The sequence below is a fragment of the Lactuca saligna genome, chromosome 5, assembly GCF_052625555.1.
Source record: "Lactuca saligna cultivar CGN05327 chromosome 5, ASM5262555v1, whole genome shotgun sequence".
NCBI classification, from domain to species: Eukaryota; Viridiplantae; Streptophyta; class Magnoliopsida; order Asterales; family Asteraceae; genus Lactuca; species Lactuca saligna.
In genome coordinates this window covers 204796609-204823718 of record NC_136421.1, presented here as the reverse complement: position 1 = coordinate 204823718, position 27110 = coordinate 204796609, and the positions used below count along the sequence as shown (strand labels likewise).

The 27110-nt window shown below is 38.8% G+C and overlaps 1 pseudogene; it reads left to right on the top strand.

Annotated features, from left to right (window-relative positions):
* Positions 1-21737: 21737 nt before the first annotated feature.
* On the top strand, positions 21738-24783 carry LOC144998599 (leucine-rich repeat extensin-like protein 5 pseudogene; annotated as a pseudogene).
* The last annotated feature ends 2327 nt before the right edge of the window (positions 24784-27110 follow it).

Genomic DNA, 27110 nt, shown 5'->3' with positions numbered 1-27110 from the left:
CCTAGAAATCGTCCATCCTATCTAGGATAAGGATTTATAGTCTAAAGTGTAACTATCAAACAATTGACAGTTTATACCCTCTTATTTAATTAATCTCTTTAAGTCACCAAATTAATACCAATTAATTTATGACTTATATTAATCAAATAGCCATATATTATTCCTTATAATATTTACTCTCTCTTAACAAATCACCCTTCAAGTTGCTATGGTGAAGGCAACCCAAAAGGACCATGCACAACCGGATATAGTTATAGCCTTAGACACTATTCCAACAGATTGCAGCAGGTAGGTAACATCATATGAGAAGAAGAAGGAAAAGAAGTGCTATAGATGATAAAGTCGTAATGGGGAATTGGGGATTGATACATGATTTTTTTTAATTGTTTCATTAAAGGTAGTATTGTGATATCAAATACAATTAGATGACATGGAAAAGTAGTGACAAATGTGTTGATTTAAGTTGTAACATCCCGGAATCTCAAGAGTAGAGTTGAAGGGCTGAAAGTGTAAGTTTTAGAGGATGACTCGGCGAGTCCATGGATGACTCGGCGAGTCAGGTCGCGGTCATGGTCGCGTGTCAAGTGGCCTACTCGGCGAGTCCCTAGATGGACTCGGCGAGTAGGTGCTGTATGGAGAAAACCCTAATTTTCGGGTTTGAGCTCTATATAAAGAACATTATACTCCTCCACAGCCTCCCTTATTCCCCCCTTGAGTTCCAGAAACCCTAAATTCGTGGAGAGATCATTTGTGGAGCAAATTAGAGCTTGGAGAGGTGTTGTTTGAAGAGATCTTGAAGGAGAAGTGGCTTGGATCAAAGGGCTTTGCTTGGATTCGAGTTTGGCTGCTATTGAGGCATCTTTTGGAGGTAATATCTTCGTCCTTAGGCTGTGCATTCCTAGTTTCATCATTTTGGGGTTTGTGGGGAGTATGTCTTGGAATGTTTTGGAGTTTGGAGGATAGATTTGAGGTTGCTACCTCAGATCTGGAATATTGAAGGCCTAGAGTGCATTAAAGTTCCTGTGCTTGAGTGCTTAGTGGAGCCACCATGTCCCAAACCTTGGTTTTAAGGTGAATATGGCTTACATCTCGTTAGATTCACGTAAAGTTTGCCACTTTACGTGATGGATGGATTGTAGGAGGTTGGATCTATGTTTTGGATCAATTGCATGGCCTGAGATGCTTCTGTATGGATTCAGATAGGTGGTACTCGACGAGTCACATAGGTAGACTCGACGAGTTGCTTGAAGATAGCCTGGGACTCGACGAGTTGGAAGAACAACTCGGCGAGTAGGTTGAAGATGGCCTTGGACTTGACGAGTCCATTTGGACTCGACGAGTCCATTTGGACTCGACGAGTCCATTTGGACTCGGTGAGTCTTGTCGAGGAAGTCCCAATATTTCTGGTTGAGTCGATGAATCGGCGAGTCAAGGGATGACTCGGTGGGTTGGGTGCGAGTGGACTCAGCATTGTTGGACTCGACGAGTCTTGGGGTGACTCAGCGAGTTGGGTCGCTAATTGAGGGAAGTTCTGAGCATAAGGACTCGGCGAGTCATCTGGATGACTCGGCGAGTAGGGTCAGTCAGGGGTTGACTTTGACTCGTCCAAGGTTGACCAGTTGTCTTCCAGGGGTATTTTGGTAATTAAGGGTATTTATTGAGTTGTATGTTTTGATGTTTAGTGAAGGAGTTCGTGCCGGAGTTCGGAGCAGCGGGATCTTATCTTTTCAGCCGGCAGTTTCGAGGTGAGTTATCCTCACTATGTCAACAGGGTCTAAGGCACCAAGGCCGGCCCTTTATTGTATTGAGATTCGGTTATGGTTATTATGTTATTGTTTGATGTGTCTGCATCCTGGTAGCTAGGATGGTACATGCTAGGAGGCCTTGCTAAGGTCAGTGTTCCCGATATACAAAGTGATGCTATGCTAGTGACCGGTTAGGTCGGTAACCCGGTTAGGGTAATGATATGCTATGTGATCTGCTTGTTCGGTTTGTTGACTATGACTGTTATATGAGTGTATGTTTTGTGCACATGGTTGTTTGGACTGGAGATGGGTTGAGGCGGGTCCTGCTTTGTGCTGTAGGCCAAGATACCCAGGGCGGACCGGTTGTTCCGAAGGCCCAGCGAGCGGTCCGGATAGGCTGTAGGCCCCACGAGGGCGGACCAGACGTGCCGAGGCTCGGAGAGTGGACCAGGCCGACTGAAGGCCCGATGCTGGCGGACCAGTCACACTGTAGACTCAGAGAGTGGACCAGGTGGGTTGAAGGCCCGATGCGGGCGGACCAACCCCACTGTAGACTCGAAGGACATGACTAGACCCGGAGGATGGATCCGTTGGACTGAAGGCCCGATACGGCGGACCAGTCACACGGTAGACCCGATATGCATGGTTGTTCTATGTTCTGCTATGTTATGTATGTTTTATATGTTTTGGACCGGAAGGTCGTAGCCTGGAAGGGCGTATACGTGGTTGGTATTTTGGGGGTATCTCACTAAGCTTTCGGGCTTACAGTTGTGGTTTAATGGTTTTCAGGTTCTTCAGGAGACTGTGGCAAGGCGAAGGCGCGATCGTACCGCTCCTCATGATTTTGTAGCAATGTGATTCTGGGAATACTCTAATGACTTGTATTGAAAACCTTTTTGTAAACATTTTAATGAAAATCAGGTTGTTTTGAAAAATTTAAATTGGTTGTATTTTTCGGATGTTACAAGTTGGTATCAGAGCCTTGGTTTGAGTGAATTGGAGGAACACTTGTGTGACTCCAGTCTCAAATCGAGGAGAGCTTTCAAAAAGAGAATTTAAAATGGTTTTCAAAATAAGTAAAGGAGGATGCAGAGGTACGATCAGCCGGAGCCAGTAAGTAACCCCAAAATACCATACATGACAATTGTTTTATTGAGCTTTAATAGAACAGCATGCTAGAGCTAGGCTAGGGATCTTCAGGATTTATTGATGAGTTGCCTGATTTATGATGTCTGCTAGCCTAGGGTTCCTTGTGAGAGATTTCTAGTGTTCCTCTAGTTGTGAGGATAGAGCGATGTTATGTGTGTCGCTAGGGTGTTGTGGGAGTACTTCATACAAATATGGGTTGGTGTGGAAGGTAGTATGGGCCCGTACTACTGAAAGCACGGACTCATACGCGTATCAGGGAAACCATGACCTCTAGGGTTGGGATGAGAGCCGGTTCCCGGGATAGTGGAATATGTCTGAGATTTGGTGTTTTATTTTCAGTATGGAGATTTCAGGGCACACTGGGAGTGGATCCGGGTCAGGATCAGGAGCCGGAGAGGGAGTTCCGCGTGGGTCTGTACAACCCGAGGTTGTCAGCCAGATGAGTACGCATGAGTTGGATGCGAGGATTCGTGGGATCTTGCATGATGAGGTTGCTGCATTGTTTCGGGCTGAGCTGCCAGAGTTGTTTGGGTCGATCAAGACCGCCATGGTGGAGTATTTTGATGAGCGCTATGCGGCTCTCACGGAGACGGCTGCCGCGGCGGCTACCGCAGCGGTAGGGGGAGGAGCCAGTAGAGGTTTTCAGTATTGGGACTTCGATAATACGAAGCCTCCCACTTTTGATGGAGTTCAGGATCCGATCGTTGCTATGAGATGGTTATCAGATGTGGAGGGATGTTTCTTCACGTGTTCATGCCCTGCTGATCAGAGGGTAAGGTGTGCTTTGAACCTGTTGAGGCTCGGAGCAAAGGATTGGTGGAGACTGACCACAGGGTCGTACTCGGATGCGCAGAGGGCTGCGATTTCATGGGATCGGTTCAGGGAGATGTTCAGCACTCGTTATGTTCCGCAGGTCGAGAGGGAGAGGTTGGCTCAGGAGTTCTTGGAGCTGAAACAGGATTCGGAATCGGTGACGGAAATCACCAGGATGTTTACTGAGAGGGCGATGTTTTGCCCTGAGTTCGCTTCGGAGCAGGCTCAGATGTCCCGATATCTGAGTATGCTAAAGAGAGACATCAGACAGTTTGTGTCTACGCAGAGGTGCGAGACTTTGCTGGAGTTGCAGGAGGCCGCCAGGCGGCGTGAGTTAGAGATTGAGTTACAAATGCGTGAGCTGAGGCAAGCTCCGGTTCAGTCGCAGCCGGCGACGAAATGGTCTAAGACCGTTGATTCCAGGATGGGAGATCAGGGTAGCCACGTCTGTGGAAAGTGTGGAAGGGGTCACGCCGGGGTTTGTCGGTCCGGTGGAGCGTGCCGCAAGTGCGGAAAGGAGGGACACTATGCGAGGGATTGTCGGCAGTCAGTGCCGGTTCGGGATTTGAGGATATGCTATCATTGTCATCAGGTTGGACATTTGAAGGTCAACTGTCCACGGCTTGCTACAGGGCCGGTGCAGGCTCCAGCACCGGCTACGTTGAGGATCACAGGTGGAGATCAGGGTGGAGCTGAGCCCCCAAAGGCTTAGGGTCGTGTTTTTCAGCTTGCTGCTGCGGGTATGTTTCTTTCTGATGTTTGATTATTTATGATTGTTGTGGAGTATTGTTATCTGTTGGTTTCGTTGAATTGCGTTTCGGGTTTTCGTGTGGTATCCGTTGTTCCTTGAGGGTTTGGCGAGTTGTGATCGTGATTTCGTTTTAGTATCTTTTGTTCCCTGAAGGATCGTTATGGATTTGTACTTCGAGTTATCGTTGATTATCTTTGTGAGGATTGGTGGCGGATGCGGCATTGGTTTGAAGGTCAGTTAGATTCTGTAGTCTGAGGAGTTGATAGTTGAATATTGGGTTCCTTTCGAGCAGGTTGGGCAGCATGGGAACATGATTGTATGAAAGTTGTTGGTGTTGGTGAAAAACATTTTTGAGTGCATGTGTCGATTCCTGCAAGGTTGCTTGGGGAGATCGGTGATGGCGACCGGTGACTAACTGTCAGTGTCTTAAGTGGGGGAGAATTGGAAATTCTCCGGATGATCGTTGGGCCTGAGAGGTTGTTTAGCTGCTTGGGAAATTCAGCGGTATTTCTATTAGTCGAGAGCAGGCTCGTATGAGTGAGTAACAGGCGTGCGGGGCGGAATACAGACCTAGAGCAGTTGATTGAGGAAGGCATGGGAGCAGGACGGGTTCGAGCATGTATGATGGAGATAGAGTTCGGAACCCCTAGAGGGCTAGAACGGTATGTGCGGGAGGATTTCCCGAAGGGATGGTTCGGAGTGATGAATGCTAGTTGAGCGGTCCGGATAGACTGTAAGCCGGTAGGCGTACCAGTCAGACCGAAGACTCGGAGGACGGTCCAGTCAGATTGGCTGAAGGTTCTGAGAGTGGTCCAGATCGGCTGAAGGCCTGGGGAGGCGGTCCAGTCATGCTGAAGACTCTGTGAGTATTGTTGGATCGGATTAAGGTTATGGGTTGCGTATGTTGCAGTGTGATTACATTGGGAGGTCTGGCCCCGGGTAGCAATCTTGAGCAGTGAAGGTAGTGCATGGGCTTGAGAGTCCCTGTGATGAGAGTCAGAGTAGTGGTGATGCATAGATGTTGGGTACGCTTTAAAGAGGTAATGTAGCGTGGGATGAGCACCATGGTGCCTGTCATGGTGACTGGGCGGACAAGCGGTTCCTTGGTAAGGAAAGAGGGAGGAATGAAATCCCAAAAGGGAGTGCGAATTCACGGAAGTGAAAGCGGCAGTGTAGAGTTATGATTAGAGTGGTCCGTCGATGGTCCTTGAGTAGTGTGTTGCGTCGGTGGAATAAAAGCTCATTCGACTTGATATGTTGCTTTGGGCACGGAGGGAATACCGCGATATAGAGCCAGTGAGAGGGATTCGGAAGGGATACAGAGAAAGAGTCTTGGACTCTCAGTGTGATTCTGATCAGGGTTTTGGCTAAGTTGTAGCGGTTCATCCTGGAAGGATGTTCGAGGATATCGTCAGTGTATCAGTTTTTCCAAACCTGAGGGTGCTAGAGCTAGATCAGCATGAGTGTGTGATTGCGAGAGGAGAACTCGGGGGAGTTACTCCGAAATGGAAGAATGGGTCTTTCGGTCATCATGGGATGGATAGAGTGGAATTCGGATCGGGGATCCGATGGTTCGAGGCATTATAGCCACATGAGTCAAGTGAAGGGTGAGAATTGGAGCAGTAAAGCATCATGGGTAATTCTCGGTTGTTGAGTGTGGTTATCAGAGGGATTCAGCTGGTGCCCGGTTTGAGTAGGTGATGGGGACACCGTAGGGGAAGAGAAGTGAGCTTCTGGTTCTATGGTTGTACCTTGAGGGACTTGGTTCAGTCAAGGTCAAGTGGTGCGTCGTGGGAAGTAATTTGAAGATGAGATGCCGAAGGCTTCGAGGACGAAGCCCAATTTAAGTGGGGGAGAATTGTAACATCCCGGAATCGCAAGAGTAGAGTTGAAGGGCTGAAAGTGTAAGTTTTAGAGGATGACTCGGCGAGTCCATGGATGACTCGGCGAGTCAGGTCGCGGTCATGGTCGCGTGTCAAGTGGCCTACTCGGCGAGTCCCTAGATGGACTCGGCGAGTAGGTGCTGTATGGAGAAAACCCTAATTTTCGGGGTTGAGCCCTATATAAAGAACATTATACTCCTCCACAGCCTCCCTTATTCCCCCCTTGAGTTCCAGAAACCCTAAATTCGTGGAGAGATCATTTGTGGAGCAAATTAGAGCTTGGAGAGGTGTTGTTTGAAGAGATCTTGAAGGAGAAGTGGCTTGGATCAAAGGGCTTTGCTTGGATTCGAGTTTGGCTGCTATTGAGGCATCTTTTGGAGGTAATATCTTCGTCCTTAGGCTGTGCATTCCTAGTTTCATCATTTTGGGGTTTGTGGGGAGTATGTCTTGGAATGTTTTGGAGTTTGGAGGATAGATTTGAGGTTGCTACCTCAGATCTGGAATATTGAAGGCCTAGAGTGCATTAAAGTTCCTGTGCTTGAGTGCTTAGTGGAGCCACCATGTCCTAAACCTTGGTTTTAAGGTGAATATGGCTTAAATCTCGTTAGATTCACGTAAAGTTTGCCACTTTACGTGATGGATGGATTGTAGGAGGTTGGATCTATGTTTTGGATCAATTGCATGGCCTGAGATGCTTCTGTATGGATTCAGATAGGTGGTACTCGACGAGTCACATGGGTAGACTCGACGAGTTGCTTGAAGATGGCCTGGGACTCGACGAGTTGGAAGAACAACTCGGCGAGTAGGTTGAAGATGGCCTTGGACTCGACGAGTCCATTTGGACTTGGCGAGTCTTGTCGAGGAAGTCCCAATATTTCTGGTTGAGTCGATGAATCGGCGAGTCAAGGGATGACTCGGTGGGTTGGGTGCGAGTGGACTCAGAATTGTTGGACTCGACGAGTCTTGGGGTGACTCGGCGAGTTGGGTCGCTAATTGAGGGAAGTTCTGAGCATAAGGACTCGGCGAGTCATCTGGATGACTCGGCGAGTAGGGTCAGTCAGGGGTTGACTTTGACTCGTCCAAGGTTGACCAGTTGTCTTCCAGGGGTATTTTGGTAATTAAGGGTATTTATTGAGTTGTATGTTTTGATGTTTAGTGAAGGAGTTCGTGCCGGAGTTCGGAGCAGCGGGATCTTATCTTTTCAGCCGGCAGTTTCGAGGTGAGTTATCCTCACTATGTCAACAGGGTCTAAGGCACCAAGGCCGGCCCTTTATTGTATTGAGATTCGGTTATGGTTATTATGTTATTGTTTGATGTGTCTGCATCCTGGTAGCTAGGATGGTACATGCTAGGAGGCCTTGCTAAGGTCAGTGTTCCCGATATACAAAGTGATGCTATGCTAGTGACCGGTTAGGTCGGTAACCCGGTTAGGGTAATGATATGCTATGTGATCTGCTTGTTCGGTTTGTTGACTATGACTGTTATATGAGTGTATGTTTTGTGCACATGGTTGTTTGGACTGGAGATGGGTTGAGGCGGGTCCTGCTTTGTGCTGTAGGCCAAGATACCCAGGGCGGACCGGTTGTTCCGAAGGCCCAGCAAGCGGTCCGGATAGGCTGTAGGCCCCACGAGGGCGGACCAGACGTGCCGAGGCTCGGAGAGTGGACCAGGCCGACTGAAGGCTCGATGCGGGCGAACCAGTCACACTGTAGACTCAGAGAGTGGACCAGGTGGGTTGAAGGCCCGATGCGGGCGGACCAACCCCACTGTAGACTCGAAGGACATGACTAGACCCGGAGGATGGATCCGTTGGACTGAAGGCCCGATACGGCGGACCAGTCACACGGTAGACCCGATATGCATGGTTGTTCTATGTTCTGTTATGTTATGTATGTTTTATATGTTTTGGACCGGAAGGTCGTAGCCTGAAAGGGCGTATACGTGGTTGGTATTTTGGGGGTATCTCACTAAGCTTTCGGGCTTACAGTTGTGGTTTAATGTTTTTCAGGTTCTTCAGGAGACTGTGGCAAGGCGAAGGCGCGATCGTACTGCTCCTCATGATTTTGTAGCAATGTGATTCTGGGAATACTCTAATGACTTGTATTGAAAACCTTTTTGTAAACATTTTAATGAAAATCAGGTTGTTTTGAAAAATTTAAATTGGTTGTATTTTTCGGATGTTACATAAGTGGGTAGGAACAATTGTAGAAATAACCAATTTAATTTTTTTTTATTATTATTATTTTTCTCCACATGTAAACATTATTTCTTAAAATATATATGAAATATATAGATTAATGTTTTGATGACATGATCACCCCTATTTGGCACCTTCACTCTTTAAGAGTAATGAGAGCAAGTTAAGTTTTGGTGAGATCTATTTTTTTTTTAATTTGTTATAACAAGATATATAATTAAAATATAGTGATCCATCTCAAATAACATTAATGAACTATCATAGTATTTTAGACAACTAAAATACATGTATAACTCTCATTTTTATATCCAATCTTTTATATTTTAATAGCTCAATCCGATATAAATAATCAAGTATAACTTAAAATAATAATAATAATAATAATAATAATAATAATAATAATAATAATAATAATCAAGTGAGAGCAAAACAACGTTTCCTCTCCAAGCCTCACAATCGTTGAGCGATCACCATCAGACATCACTCAACCCATCAACCATCTCAATCGACAATCGACATCACTCTCAGGTGCCTTGATGCCACCATCGGCAACCACCACCCACTCATCCGTCATTAGTAACGATATAATTGTAAAAATATATAAAGATATAAGACCTCGTTGAGTACGATTTTAAGAATTTTAATTTTTTTTGGCTTATACCACTCGAACTAATCCGAGCCCGTAACTAATGTTGTTTGAATTTTTTTTTTTCTGTTTTTTATCGACTTTATTTAAATAATGAACCATGATTTTATGCTCCAAACTCTAAAATATCCATCGGCCTCCTAATAAACTAAATTAAAATTAGACAAAAAGTAATTTGGAATTCACTCCAATCCACTTGAACCCGTACAAAAAATATCCATTTTAATATATTATCCCGTTCGTTTCAATTTTATCACATGTTTTGGATTATGATCATAATGAAAACAAAAATTTAAGTGGACCATGTGACAAGACTATAGTTGAGGGGCGATATGTTAAAATTATGGGATACTCACATTGTTTTAGGTTTTGTAAAAAGTAATATCTTTTTTTATTTTTATATATTTGGTTACTGTTTTTTTTTCATCTTTACCTATTCAACTTGTTAAATTGTACATATTCAGTTCTTATAATCGGCTACTTCAGGTTAGCTGGTAAAAATAACTTAATATGGTAATATATTTTTCATTTTGTATATATTTAATCCTTAATATTTTTGTACACATTTAGTCTTTAATATATATATATTTTTTTTGTAAAATAAGTTATTTTTGTTTTCGTATTCATTCAGTATTTATGAATGATTTCTTTAGGTTTTTCTCATGATATCTTACGTGAGACAATCATTAATGAGATATTTTGGGGCTTTTGATGTTTATGTCCATCACGATCTCGACTACGTGGTTGCTTAGGTCATGTGTTATGAACGTTATACATTCTTCATACGATCTCGAGTTTTAATTATCTTTATATCCATACGTTTGTATTTTAGTCTACTACAACTTTCGTTTAGATTACTCCTTTTAAAAGTAATATATTTTTACTTACGACCCTTATATCCATACGTTTTTTATGAATACATGTATGGATGTTTTTTTTTCATAAAATCGTAAATAAAAATATATTACATTTTAACTGGAGTAATCTTAACGAAAGTTATAGTAGACTAAAAAAACGAACACATAGATATAAAGATCGTTAAAAAATGATATCATATGAAAAAGTTAGATCGTTTAGAACACAAGACCTACGCCAAACTATAAGACCTACACAACCAAACAGTTGAGATCGCGATGGACATAAACATCAACAACCCTAAATACATCATCAATGATTGTCACACGTAAGATGTCATGTGAAAAACCTAATAAAATCATTCATAAGTGTTGAATAAGTACAAAAACAAAAATGACTTATTTTGAAAAAAATATAAAATATTAAGGATTAAATGTGTACAAAATGAAAAATATATTACCCTATTAAGTTATGTTTTCCGGCTAACCTAGACTAATCGGTTATAAGGACTGAATGTGTACAGTTTAACAAGTTGAAGGGGTAAATGTGAATGAAAATAAACTCAGTAACCAAATGTGTATAAATCGAAAAATATATTACCCTTTTAAGTCATTATCCCTTGTAAATATCTTTGAGAAACAAATTATTTCGATCGAAAATCTACGGAAAAATCATTATGATTAAACATCATAATTGATTTAGTTATTATTTTTCTTTTAGTCAGTTAAATCTAAATAACTATCAATGTCATTCATTTTGATCTTTTTAACGGTAAAATGCTGGTAAACCGATCACCAACAAAATATAAGTATTTCTTTTGCAAATAAATCCAAAAATATTAGGATTTTATATATATATATATATATATATATATATATATATATATATATATATATATATATATATATATATATATATATATATTATTTCTAATTTTTTTAATGTTATCTTGTTATTTTACTATTTTTTGTCTAACGGATTGTATTATTTTATATTAATCTTTTAATATTTCTTTGTTTGATAGATGATATCTATTACGAAAATAATTTTTTTCTTTTGAAAATAATGGTTTAATAATAGTTTTGTCAAATAGATTGTATTATCTTATATTAATTTTATGATGTTTTATATGTTATCTTATATTAATCTTATGATATTTTGTGTCTCACAAAGAATATCTATTATAAAAATATTTCTTTATTCTAAAAATAATCGTGTTTATTATATGTATGTTTAACGAATTGTATTATCTTACATTAATTTTATTATATATATATATTGCCTAACAAAAATAATATATATTACGGATTAGTTTTTTTCTTTTAAAAATAACCGTTTTTATAATATTTTTGTCTAACAGAATGTTATATTTTGTTAATGTTATAAAAACAGTTAGTTTTAGAAGAAAAAAACTATTTTCATAATAGATATTTTCTAACAAACAAAGAAAATACCATAAGATTAATATAGAAAAAACATCATAAATAGTCTCTGTGGTTTCCCAAAATCTGAAGTTTAGTCCCCGTGGTTTAAAAACCTCATAGATGGTCCCTGTGTTTTCAAAACTTTTGATGATTGGTCCTTATTGCTAACTCCGTTAAGTTTTGTCCATTAACTGAAGGGCATTTTCATCATTTCACTACCACAGGGACCATTTATGATTTTTTTAAAGAAAAAATAAATATAACTATTTAATATATAAGCTCTCTATCTATCTCTATCTCTCTCTCCCTCCCTCTCTCTCTCTCTCTCTCTCTCTCTCTCTCTCTCTCTCTCTCCTTCTCTCAAAGTCAACACCCAAAATGCAGAAAAGTGATAACCCTTCTTTCTTCCTGATCAAATGAGATCTTGCATAATTAATTACAGTATTTGTTTGGTTGCTCTTAAACTAAACCTAGGACCACCAATGACATACCACTTCCCCACCATTGATTCGATCAAACATCACCACCCCACCTACTTTTTCTCTCCTTCTCATGAACCTAATGTAAGAAATGACACCACCACGAAGGGTTGTCAAAAGAAATCGATGCCTCCATTAAGGAACCAACACCGTTGGCTTTAACTACCGTGAATCATCATCATGTGCCACTATTACTAACCAGTAACCCCCTCCGTCCCTCTCCTGTTCAGATAATCAACCACCACCATTAGAAGCTGTAACATCTTCGGAGTATTCGGGCCCCACGTCTTTCCTTTCGGAGCTATCGATTATGTTGAAAGTGACTACAGGAGCTCGATCTCGTCTCACTTCGTTTCCATTAGCATCAACTTGTAGGTTTTGAGAAGAACTAGGAGACCCTGAAGGGGAAGCTGAAAATGAATCACCATTATGCAAAATAGAAACTACAGATTCTGAACTCCTTGATAATCTTGGACTTTGATTTGGGGAATATGTCACATGTGCAATATAAGAAACCGGCAAATGTATGGGTTCAATTACAGGTGGGGTGGGGGGGGGGGGGCTCATGAGTGATGGATCTTCTTGAATCTGAAAATGGTTTGACTACAGATGCAGTGAGGATAGAACATGAATTTTCTTCTAACTTACAATGCGCTAATGAAAGAGGATGGAGAATCGGGTGAATCGGGAATTTGCTTCTCCCACATCTGCATTCATCTAAAATACTCATTACCTTCATTTGCCTCCTTCAGCTTCTAGTTTTCCACAAACTTTGGTTTACGAGGGCTCGATTGATTGTTTGTTGTTCTATCTCGATCTATATTCTTTTAGACGATTTCCATTCACAATCGTCATCTTCCGATATGTATTTGAGAAACCCCAAGTTTTTTGCAGTCGAGATCCAGAAATGATAGGCTACAAATCAGAGATGGTAACTTGTGAAGCATATCGAATTTTAAGGAAAAAGATAGAGAATATAGGTTGCTGGGTTTTTTTTAGAGAAAGAGAGAGAGAGAGAGAGAGAGAGAGAGAGAGAGAGAGAGAGAGTTTATGTATTAAATAGTTATATTTAATTTTTCTTTAAAAAAATCATAAATGGTCCCTGTGGTAGTGAAATAACGTAAATGCCCTTCAGTTAATGGACAAAACTTAACGGAATTAGTAATAAGGACCAATCGTCAAAAGTTTTGAAAATATAGGGACCATCTATGAGGTTTTTAAACCACGAGGACTAAACTTCAGATTTTGGGAAATCATAGGGACCATTTATGATGTTTTTTCATTAATATATGATATTAATATGTTAGACATAAGTATTACAAAACATTTGTGTTTAAAAGAAAAAAAATCATAATAGATATTGTCTACCATACAAAGAAAACATCATAAAATTATGTAAGATGATACAATATGTTAGACAGATTTGTTATACAAACAATTATTTTTAGAAGGAAAAAAATATTTTCATAATAAATATTTTATATCAGACAAATAAAACACAATAAGATTAATATAAGATTCTAATTTGTTAGACAGAAGTACTATAAAAATGGTTATTTTTATAAGAAAAAAAATTCATAATATATATTATTTGTTATACAATAAAACATCATTAGATTAGATAGCACAATCCATTAGACATAAATATTACAAAAATGATTATTTTTAGAATAAAAAAAATTATTTTCATAATATATATTATTTATCAATAAAAATACCATAAAATTAATATATGATAATGCAATTTGTTAGACAAAATAAATACTCAAATGATAAGATAATACTAAAAAAAATAAAAACTATATATTTGAAGACAAATTCTTTATATTTTGGATTTATTTGCGAATTTTTATTTTATATTTTGTTGGTTACTAGTTTACCAACAATTTATCGGTAAAATAGTGAAAATAAATACAACTGACGGGGGACTTAATTACTAAAAAAATGATAAAGATTAAATGGTTTATGAGGCTTAAACACAAGGTTCTAAAAAGCTCGTAATGGCTCCGTCATGGCTCGCCATGACTCCAAGGCTTGTAGTTGTCGCTGAGCTTTGACAAATTATCGTCTTAAGTCATATATGTATATAAAAATGAATAATAGTGGAAAATATATAAAATTTTATTAAATATATAAAAATTTATTAAATATATACAAATTTGCCGCCTTATGGCACGTCTTACAAAGGACGTAACTCGCCATAGCTCAAAAAAACTTGAGGCTTGATATTACCGTAAAGTCATGTCTTATGTTATTTAGAACTTTGCTTAAACATAATGACTTTTCTATAGATTTCCTTAATTTCGAATATGAAAATATTGATCAAAATTTTGATGTTTCCGTCTATTTTTTCCTGACAATTTTAAACCGGAAAAAGTGTTTTTTATAACTCAACAACTGCATTATTAATAGAAAAAACATCATAAATTGTCCATGTGGTTTTACCAAATCTGAAGTTTAGTCCCCGTGGTTTAAAAACATCATAGATGGTTCTTGTGCTTTCAAAACTTTTGACGATTGGTCCTTATTGCTAAATCCGTTAAGTTTTGTCCATTAACTGAAGGGCATTTTCGTTATTTCACTACCATAGGGACCTTTTATGATGTTTTCTCTTATTGTATAAAAAAATGAAATAATATACAAAGGGGTCCTCTCTCTCCCTCTCTCTCTCTCTCTCTCTCTCTCTCTCTCTCTCTCGAAAAAAGAAACCCACTCCCTCATATTCTTCTTCTTCCTCATCTATATAAACAAAGCTAAATCTGATTTCCTACTTCTCCGTTTTGATCAATACCTTTGTACAAAGCATTTGGATCCTGACAGATAAATACATGATCCCACCCAATATTCCTCTTCCAATACAACTATCTGTCCAAACCATTCAATAAAACTCTGTTTCATCTCCTTTTCATTGTACATCTATGCCTGAACTCTGCCGCACCGCAATTAGGGTCCGCCACCAAGATCAATGATGAAAAGAATGGCATGTAGAACAACTCAACTTTGTCTGGATCCAAAAAAACCCTGGTCACATAAGACCCAGATGAGATGTGAGAAGAAAATATGGAAGAAGATGAAGTGAAAGAAACAATAGAATGATTAGAACATGAAACACAATTCCAAGAATTTCCAACAAGCAAATCAACAAAAGCTCCAACAATGAATTGATGATTGTTCTTCCCATTCGTTCTAAAATACCATCGCAACAACTTTTCCAAACAACCCTAATCTTTCAAATTATGAGTCTCCATCATCTCCTCCATCGATTTCTTAAAACCCCTATAAGGATTCTGAGATTCCATCACCATCACCACACTCTCTTTGAGGAATAAAGACGTAATCCCACACTATCGAGCGATCCTTTTTCCGTTTTAGAAAACAGAGGCACCCAAAACTCAGATTCGATAAAAAAATTTCATCTTAGTGACGAAAATGGTTGTAGAATGTTAGAATTAACAAAGGGAAACATGTTTGATCTTAATATGGTTTGGAAATCTAATGAAAAGAAAAAAATTCATAATTTAAACTTACTGCCCACCAAGTGTTTGATCTTTTGTCTGAATGAGCTTTCCATGTTGTAACTTATAGTTCTTAGTTATGCTCATTGATTTCAGCAATTTCGATTCACAATTTTTTGTTTAAGACATCAATTTGGCAATTAAATTTCTTCAATCAATCGTTAACATCCTTAAATCATAACCTGGAGGTGTTAGGAGAAAAGGCTTCCAAGAAGAGAGTGACCTTTATATATTATTTCATTTTTTTAAATAAAAGAAAATATCATAAATGGTCCCTGTGGTAGTGAAATGATGAAAATGCCCTTCAGCTAATGGACAAAACTTAACGGAATTAACAATAAGGACCAATCATCAAAAGTTTTGAAAGCACAAGGACCATCTATGATGTTTTTAAACCACGGAGACTAAACTTCAGATTTGGAGAAACCACAGGGACCATTTATGATGTTTTTTATTATTAATATTAAACTACAAATATAGTAGAAAACTTAGAAAAATCAAAAACTAGAAATCACATAAGAAAAACTTTATTATCATTCACAATTAGATCTTACTCCTATTATAATGTTATGTAATATATAAGGTTCATTTATTTGTTATCACACTGTAACACCCTGTTTATTTAATAAAATAAATAAACAAATCAATGAATGAATAGTAACCCTAACATTAATAATTATATAGCAATGTGATGGTCTCGAGGAGTTAACTGTCACAATTTTGGAAGTCGGGAATTAAAAGTGTAAGTTTCAGACTAAATTTGTAAATATATATGGAGACAGGGGCTCCATGGAAATTATTTGGATTTAATTTGAAAGGATCTGGGGTGACTGAGGTTAAAAGAGTAAATTATGGACCTATGTTGAAAGGACTCGTTGAGTGAGGGGTTGTTGTGTAAATTATGGATTAGATTTGGAAAAGATTCTTGAAGCCAGGGTAAAAAGGGTAACATTTTGGACTTGATTGGAAAGATTTTCTGATGGCGGGGTCTAGTTGGTAAATGTGGGATTTGTTTTGAAAAGAATATTACAAGGAGGGACTAGTCATGTTATTATGGGAAAATGTTTGGGAACCGGGTATAAAGTCCTTGCTTTTCCCGTCACTTGCAACCCTAAACCTAGAATCAAATGCGGCCGCCACCATCCCTTTTCACTTCCCCGTTTTCCTTATTAGCAAGGTCGCTACTCTCCTCCTTCATTTCCGATCGCCGCCATCACCATAGAAGCTCCTCAACCGCCGATGGCATCACCGAGTTCGATAGCTCTCGTCTCCGCCTACTGCTTCGTCGACGAAGGTCACCATTCCACCACCTGTTGCCGTCGGTTATGTCGTGTATGGCCGGAGATGGCCTGTGACTGCTGCTCGTTTCGAAACTCGTTACGTTGCCGCCATTCCTTTCTTTCCTTTTGCTCCATCCGCCGCCAAGGGCTCGCTTCTGTTGCATCGGTCATGGTCACAACCCCAAAGGGCTGTCGAGTTCGTTTGGGTTATCACCTGTCGAGTTGGGGTGCGTTTCTTTGCTCAGCTCGTCTTCGTGCATGTATGCCTGCTTGCTGTTGGCCAGAAAAGCGTGGAAACCACCATGGCAACCGCCATGGAGGCCATTACCTTGTTGCCACCGGCTTATGCCACAAAGTGGGTGGTTGGCTTCCCTCTTCGAGTAACGGAATGAAGAAGTGCATGTTTTAGTCGATGTGTGCGTGGGTGTATGGCAGGAGTCCTTGGAAAAGGCCTCACCACCACCATAGGGTGGTGGTTGCCACCATCTGTCGCCGCCGGCCACCACAAGGTGGCTGTGTGTGTGTGTTTATTTGTTTAGTGTGTGTTTATTTTGATATTTAACATTGTAAAATGTAAATCACAGCTTGGAATAATAAAAGAACTTGAAAACCACCACCTTAGGGTGGTGGCTGCCGCCTCCTACCGCCACCGGCCACCGTGTCGGGTGGCGGTGTGCTTAGTTGTGTTAGGATTGCTAATTTGGGGATGTTTGGTCAAGGGACTAAAACCCTAATGGGCCTTGAAACCCTAATGGGCCCAATGAGTCTTAATGGGCATAAAAGCCCAAACATGTGTCTAATGGGCTTAATGGACCCTAATGGATCCAAGGACTTAACTAATGGGCCTATTGGGCTAAGATGGGTTGGAAACCCTAGTCATCAATTATATGAAACCCTAAGTTCACATGGGTGTATTGTTGGACCTTCTATTAGGCCTTGATGATTGCGTTATTAATGGGCCATCCAAAGTCAAGCAAATGGACTAGAATAATCTAATGGGCATAGGGTAAGGCCCATGTAAGGGGTTTGGGCCTAATTTGGAAAATTGGGCCATAGTTTGGGCCTTAATGATTATATGATGTTGGGCCTTAGAATGAGACCATGTATAGGCCTAGGCCTAATTTGGAAAATTGGGCCATGTGTTGGGCTTTGATTCCTAATTGAATTTGGGCCTATGGTTTGGGCCTTGGGCTTGAATAAGCCAAGCTAGGGGTAATGTAGTAATTACCCAAAGAATGTACTTATGGTTATGTATTGGGACCCAATTATTAATTGGGTGTTATTTTGGTGTTGACAGTTTGGGAATCTGTCAGCCAACAGCTGGGGTCGAGTTTGCGGGACTTCAGCAAGTGTGGGATTGTGTCTTCGGGACTTCAGCAGTGTGAGGTGAGTTACCTTCTAGTAGCAATGGGTCTAAGGCCACAATGCCGTCCCACTAGTAGGAATTGTATGAATAGATGATTGTCTCTGTGATATTCATCTAAGGTTGCTACTACCTGTGTTATGTTTATGTGTTTGTATGATATGATGCTATGTGCTAGTGATAGTAGGGGAGATAGTCCCTAGGTTACCGGTCGATAGGGCCGAAGGGGCAGTCATGCCCAACCATGTTAAATAGATTATGTGATACGTGTTATGTGGTAGTGGTAGGGGGTAAAACAGTCCCCAACATCCGGTCGAGAGGACCGAAGGGGAGACCAACACCCATATATGCTAGTCAGTATCCGGTCGAGAAGACCGAAGGGGAGACCAGCACCCAGATATGCTAGTCAGTATCCGGTCGAGAGGACCGAAGGGGTAGGTCGGGCACCCAGATATGCCTGACAATATATGTATGTTATGTGATTATATGGTATGTGGTATGATGGGGGAACTCACTAAGCTTCGTGCTTACGGTTTTCAGTTTTGGTTTCAGGTACTTCGTGTTTAAAGGAAATGAGTCGGCTTGATCGCAGCGCATCACACTATGGTTTTCCGCACATGAGATCTTTGGGATTACACTCTGATATTGTTTTATGATAACATGTTTGATTATTTCTACTTTGGTTTTGAGATGACATGATATTACGAATGTTTTATTACACTGTTGGTTTTATAAGGACATATTTAAAAATGAAATTTTTGGCTTGGATTTTGGAGTGTTACACACACACACACACACATATATATATATATATATATATATATATATATATATATATATATATATATATATATATATATATATATAACATTAGAATAAATGAATTGATATAGATTATGTTGATTTGGTTTAAACTAGATAACTAGCAAAATTCATGTAACATAAATACATATAAGGGCTTGTTTGATTTGGTGTTGATCCAGTCCGGTCAGACGTTTTTATCTGACTCGGTCCGATCAATGTGTTTGATTTGTGTAGAATGGGCATTTGACCCGGTCTCAGTCCATAAAATTGATCTGACTCGGTCCTATATAAAATAGAAGTTGACCGAGTAAGCGATGGAAGAAAGACATTCATGCTCTGATAAAAAAACATCTCCTTCCAACGCCTTCAACACATCGCCTTCCATATAGCACCATCAACGACTCTTCCTCCTTCAAAAGGTCCATCCTGCCGGACACTTTCGCCGCAAGCAGCGTTGTCGACCTCCGCCTCCATGATACATCATGTTTCTCCTGCTGATCTCTGCCTTTTCTGTTTCAACATGATCGACTGTTGGTTTTAATTGGATCGAAGCTTAAACAATTGATTACTTAATCAAGCAATCAAAGGTATGATCTTATGCCTTTTCTTATTGCAATTTAGAATTCTTGAGTGGACCTCGTTTGCATATAAGGCTCGGATTTAAGCTATAGGTTCATTAATTTGCTGAAACTGGATAAGTGTAGAGTTTATTAATTTTACTTTGGGGCTCTTTTTGACACCTTTGATCTATTGAATAGGAGTGGTTCAATTTTAGTGGTTTTAGGAGGGTATCAGTTGTAAGATCATATTTTGGAGTTCAATTTAGGGACTGGTATGTTGGGGTTCAGTTTGAGTCCTTCTTTGTTAAAGGAGGGCAATAGGTGTTCTAGCATGAAAAGAGCATTGGTTTCAACACCATTGTTACTGAAGGTTTTGCCCCTTATTATGTTTTTTCCCTGTTGTTTTGAATTGGATGACACAACTTGATGGCTGCTCTTGGAACCTTCTATCACTTATATGTCCATTTTTGACATTTTACCCCTGATAATAACGTGGTGTTGTTCTTGTGTTTTTTTTTTTTTTTTTTTTTTTTGAGAAGCTCGAAGGTTTTCTTATCCATGCAATGGAAAGTTGTTGATGTTTGGTTAGTGATAGCCATAGAGCATAAGAAGGGGGAATTATTTATGTTAAAGTCAACCATATGATGATATGTATGTATCCTAAAGTCATATAAGTATGAAACAATTGAAATATATGTGATTCTTTTGTTTTTATTATTTAACTTGATAATATTGGAACAAAATTTAATGGGAATTTACCAAACAAGCCTTTTGTGTCCCTTTGCACTCGGGTTGCTAATTTACAAAATGGTATAGTATAGATTGTTAAATTTGTTTCTTTCATATTGATGAAAAGAAGGGTAAAATAGTCATTTTCAACATTCAACACAACCAGTCAGAGTTGTAATCAAACAACATGGTTTCAGTCAGAAACAAGTTCAATCAAAGCTTCAAACTCAGTTAGATCTAACTCAAACATCAACTATAAAATAACTCCTAAGTTTATATTACCAACTTATTGGAATGCATAATGCAAACAAGATAGTTGATGATAACGACACGAATCACCTTGTGGGTGTTTCTTGTTCTTTGTTAAAAGGATAATACCTTTTTTTTAATTAGTTTGTCACTCATATTTAAAATAACTTATATATTGAAAAAAGATTGCCCGGTGATAATCGTTTGGGTAGTAATCGTTCGAGTGTAATCGATGTCAAGTAATGAGAATAACGATAAGACTTCGGGTAGTAGTTCACAAACCCAAAGCCAAGCCTATTATTTACATTTGATTTAAATGAATGAATTATATAATCAAATACTTTTTTCATTAGATTGTTCATTTTATCATATAAATAGTGCACTTTTCTAACATTAATTAGTACAATCATTTACACAGTATGTTCTTAAACAATGTCGTCCTGATTATATCATGGGCCATTAGGCCTGTGCGATATGAATTTTTTTTTAAATATTAAACAACGATTGAAATTTGTTTGATTAAAGTAAAATGAAACGTATTTACTAAATTAAGTGCATTTTCTTTTTATTTAAACAATTACTATGCAAACATTCAGTTGGGCTTAAAATTTTCCAGGATCTCATTCAGTCGCACACCAGATACAACCTCAAAGCCGATTATATTCTTTTAACTTAATTTAACTGCCTAAAATTTAATAATTTGTACAAATATCTACTTAATTTTATCTATACTCCGAAGAGGTTTACAAAACAAAACTGAATCAAAAGCAATCTCATATGTTTGTTCGTATTTACAAATTATATGTTTCCAACCCATAAACTCTTATTTATGATTTTCAAACATATATTTTTCCAACTAGTTCTCATTAAATTTTCAACATAGTTCTTATTATAATTTTCGAGCAATCTGATAATTTCGAATATGTTGATTTTGAAAAAGTTATTTTGAAGATTTTTGACCAAAATGTTATGAACATTTATACCATATAATAAAAAAACTTACTAAAATTATGCAATCATTCTCTATCTTTTCCCGACCAGTTTCTTCATTCATTAGAATTTGGTTAATGGTTATTATTGTCAAAGGACATGGGAAATAAAATCCACAAATTCAAGTTTTAAATAAAGAATTTTCGCAAGTTCGAAAATTTGAGTAAATATATATATATATATATTTTTTTAAAGGATATAGTTATTATTATGTAATATATTCTTTAAAATTTAAGTAAATGTCCACGGCAGCAGACTTGCCGGCTGCATCGTTTCACCTCAATTGTCAATAAATAATCCCTTCTTACATTTTAGAAAGAGAAAGTGATTTCTAGAGAGAGAGAGTATCTGGTGGGTTTTGAGCTGTGATTTAGCTGTCTTCTTCTCTCTCATCCCCCTTCACACGCTCTCCCAAAATCCCTAGAAAAATCCCTCCTTCCATCACTCAAATCTCAAAACCCTCTTTCCTACTACATTTTCAAAAATCTCATCGGATTGCTTTTCTGAGTTTTGGGTTTTCGTTTTCAAAAGTTTTGCTCAAGCATCAGATGTCTAATTTCTTGAGATGAAGAACATCTCATCGCATTATTTCAATCTCTTGTACTTTGTTCTCTTTACATTCTCAGTTACTCGTATTTCTTGTTTTTCCGATGGTGACGGCGGAGGTAGCGGTGTTAGTGGTTCTGGTCCGCTCACTGACAGTGAGGCCATGTACATCCGGCAACGGCAGCTGCTGTATTACCTGGATGAGTTCGGAGACCGGGGAGAGAATGTAACCGTTGATCCTTCCTTGGTTTTTGAAAACCCTAGACTCAGAAATGCTTACATTGCTTTACAAGCATGGAAGCAAGCAATACTCTCAGATCCACAAAATCTGACATCCGATTGGGTTGGATCTGACGTGTGCGGTGGATACGCCGGAGTGTTTTGTGCTCCGGCGCCGGATAACCGGTCTGAAAGAACAGTCGCTGGAATCGACCTCAACCACGGCGACATTGCAGGGTACTTACCGGAGGAGCTCGGACTCCTCACTGATCTTGCTTTGTTCCACATCAATTCAAATCGGTTCTGCGGAACAATTCCGAAAAAGTTTCAGAAGTTGAAGATACTCTTCGAGTTAGATATCAGCAACAACAGGTTCGCCGGAAAATTCCCTAATGTTGTTCTTAAATTACCGAAATTAAAGTTTTTGGATATCCGGTTTAATGAATTTGAAGGTAATGTGCCTAAAGAGCTATTTGATAAAGACCTGGATGCCATTTTCATCAACCACAACCGGTTTCAATTTGAATTGCCGGATAATTTTGGTAATTCGCCGGTGTCGGTTATTGTTTTGGCAAATAACAACTTCCATGGGTGTCTTCCGGCGAGCATTGGGAACATGTCTGATACGTTGAATGAGATTATAATGATGCATAATGGGTTGAGATCGTGTTTGCCGGATGAAATTGGGATGCTGAATCAGGTAACGGTGTTGGATGTGAGTTTTAATCAGTTGATGGGACCATTGCCGGAGAGTATATCTGGTTTGGTGAGTGTGGAACAGCTTAATGTGGCTCGTAATTACTTGTCGGGAAGTATACCGGAAAGTGTTTGTAGGTTGCCGAGGTTGGAGAACTTTACGTATTCTGATAATTTCTTCACTGAGGAGCCGCCGGTTTGTTTGAATTTGGAAGTGTTTGATGATCGGAGAAATTGTTTGCCGGCGAGGCCGGCGCAGAGGTCGGCTAATCAGTGTAAGATGTTTGCGTCGAAGAAGATACGTTGCAGTGCTTTTCGGTGTTCTCCGTTTGTTCCGGCTCTGCCGTCTCCTCCACCGCCGTCTCCTCCGGTGCCTGTACTTTCGCCACCTGTTGTGACTCCATCGCCTCCTGTTTATACCCCACCATCGCCATCTCCTCCACCACCTCCCCCACCTTCACCTCCTCCACCTGTTTACTCGCCGCCACCACCTCCACCGTCTCCCCCTCCACCAGTTTACTCACCTCCTCCACCTCCACCTCCACCACCTCCACCTCCGCCTTCACCCCCACCGCCAGTTTACTCCCCTCCACCACCTCCACCATCACCTCCTCCACCGTCTCCCCCACCACCACCTCCACCATCACCTCCCCCACCATCTCCCCCACCACCATCTCCTCCACCACCTCCTCCACCTTCTCCACCACCACCCTCGCCTCCACCACCTCCTCCACCTTCCCCACCACCACCCTCACCTCCACCCCCATCTCCACCACCGCCCTCACCATCACCTCCACCTCCACCACCGCCACCACCCCCTCCATCTCCACCACCACCGTCACCACCTCCTCCATCTCCTCCACCTCCTTCAATAACTCCGCCTTATTGTGTAAGACCACCACCACCACCACCACCACCTCCCACTGCATCTCCACCTCCCCCACACTTCTATTCCCCACCTCCTCCCCTTCCGTACTACTATAACTCACCACCTCCACCACACTCGCCTCCGCCACCACACCATTCACCTCCTCCACCACACCATTCACCTCCACCACCATCCTACATCTACTCTTCACCTCCACCACCGACATATCATTCACCACCTCCACTAGTCCATTCTCCACCTCCACCAGTCCATTCCCCACCTCCACCATTACCCCCTCTCTGTATAGAACCACCACCACCACCACCACCTCCTTGCACAGAATACTCACCGCCACCACCCTCACCCTCCTCGCCTCCTCCAGTCCACCACAATTCACCACCACCAATCCACCATCCGTCACCTCCACCAGTAATATACGAGAGCCCACCACCTCCAGCTCCATCATACGAGGGCCCACTACCTCCCGTAATTGGAGTCACATACGCATCTCCTCCTCCACCACCCTTCTACTGATTCTTTTAAGAATTTTCCTGTAATTCTCGTACTCAAAACTCCAACAAAGCCCTGCAATTATTACACTACAACCACCATTGTCGAATTTTTCATCACAATCTAGTGATGACGAAAACATCAGGATTAGATTTTTGCGGGCATTATTACATGATCATCTTCAGAAAAACAGATAATCAAAGACGCAAGAATGGATTAAAAAAAAAAAAAAGAGGTAAGAGGAGGATTCTTTCCCCCAATATTTATTCGAAATTGTTATGAGATAATTCGATTTGTGAAAATAAATTGCCAGGGAAAATTTGTAGGTTGCAGAGATGTTTTATGTATAGAGAACATCCATCATCGGTTGCTACTGCAACTGGTTTTGGTTTTTCTGGGTTTTTATTGTTATTATCATACTTTTGTTTTCAAATTTTATAGTATAATCATGAATCATCAACATTTTTACTTGTATTTCTGTTAATTAATTATCATCGTGAAGCTTTTTTTCATTTCTGATTTATGCTTGTCTCTTTATTTTTTACTCATATGAATATGATCTCTCCAAATGCTGTTGAGGTTTGACTAATTCTCACATTTTGAATTTTGATTGATGTTACTTTACAAAAATCATAGATCTTGTAGTTTGAATCACTGATTTGTGGGATTTTGAGGAGATTCATGTGAAACAGTCAACTCTTATTGGATCATACTATTTGGTGTAGTAATAATAAATTACATAAAGATTGGTTGAAAATTTGACCAAAGATCCACTCAACTACTTTATTTCAAGTCGTAATTTGTTGAAAGATAAATAATGCTTTTTGATGGTCTAAAAGAAGCTGCTTTTCTTTGTTTTTGTTTTATGTGTAGATTCTTGATTTGGATTAAATGTTTTTGCAAATCTAGCGTCTTTAAAAATGATTATTTCTTCTTGATGTAGCTTAAATTGATTACAAATATTTATCAAAACCCTAACATAGAAAACAAGTTTTATTCACAAGTTTTATCTACTTAAAGATATGTATGAAGAGTATAACTTTAATAAAAATAAAGCCAAGCTACAAATATACAAAACCTCAATAAAAATTTGAGTTGAGATCTTATAAAATTGTTAACTCGTTATTTATTGTTCACTTATTTAGTGGTTAAATTGTGACCCTTTTTATTTTATCGATAAATTTATAAAAGTTTAATTTTTTTTTTTTTTTTTTTTTTTTTTTTTTTTTTTTTTTGTAACTTGAGTTTAAATATTTATCTAACCATGGTACATGTATGTAGATTGTTAAGTAAAAATTTATGATTATTTTTTGGGATCCAAACAAATTATATGTAATATTGTTGCTTCAAGATCTTGATTCTTTCTCCATTGGGATTGAATACGGAGGATTGCTATATATTTTTTTATTAGTTCTCCCAAAGATAATTTCAAATTTGAAAATGAAGTAAATTACCAAACTAACCCACACGTTTATTGTTCCTTTCATACCCTATAAAATGAAATTAACATGTTAAACGCTAAATAACCAAAATAAAGGCCATCAATCATCATTACGGTTCCTTCACTTTTTAAAAGTTCAAAACTTGAGTTTGTGTGTGTTGAAAGACTTTGACAAAGTTTGATATCATTTCAATATATAATTGTAACCTTAAGATTAATTACTAACAAGATTTTTTTACAACTAAAAACAACAAAATCACTTTTTCATTGAATGGATACACAAGTAAACGTTACAACACATTTAACACCATTCATATTGCCAAAACTTTAAGAACGTACTATTGTCTCCTTTAATCTTGGTTTTTTATAAACAGAACCATGTAAATAGATATTCTTGATCGACTTCCTTTATTTGCCAAAACCAGTCGCATGCTCCTCGTGCACCATAAACACGACCAAAGTGTTGCTTGACCAAAGTGTTTGCTTGCCACAACCATGACCATTATCACAACCACATGATACATATTTATTGCCCTTGGTCTATTTTGGTCAAAACAAAGAGAGAGAAACTCCAAATTACCCTAAACATATTCTTGAATGAGCACCTTCCCTTTATTTGAATGGTAATGTGATGTAAAAGAACCTTCACTAGTTGGTGCCTCCAAAAATGTCAAAACCTTGTGGCCTTGTGTCAATCAATGACTCACTTGGTGTTTTTTTTGTTTTTTTAATTATTTAAACACTAAATAGATCTAAACATCAAGATGATGACACTATCAAAATTTAAGAAAACAATGAGAATTGATAAAGTCAAAACTCAAAAGCATATAATTTTGTCGAGTATTATTTTCTTGTTAACAAAATAATTAGTCTGAAGAATTAGTATTATACAATTAGGGAATGTTCTGCAAGAACTTCTAAGAGATTTTAACAGCTTTTAATAAAAACTCGATTGAAAGGAAAAAAAAAAAACTTATTCAGAATTAGTGGCTTAAAATATTTTTTAAACAAAAAGCTCGGAAATAAGTGTCATTTAGAGGTTGAATATTAATAATCGATCCAGAAATATATTTTTAGTCTAAAATCTATTTCAATTAATTTTTGAAAACTTTTCGCTTTTCATTTTTATGTCTAATGTCATTTTATAAATTTCAAAAACTTGCAATTATTCTTTTCTATTACATCTATACAAATAAATCTGTAGTTATAAATTTCAAAAAACTTGCAATTATCCGAGTTACTAACTAATTTTAGCAAAAATAATTATTTTAACTTCAAAAATATTTAATAATGATAAAGGACGAACATCAACGTCATAATTTGTCTGTTTCTAACATCCAAACTTGACAATAAATTATAAATTTTGTCAATTCATGGGCAACCATCATGAGAATTATT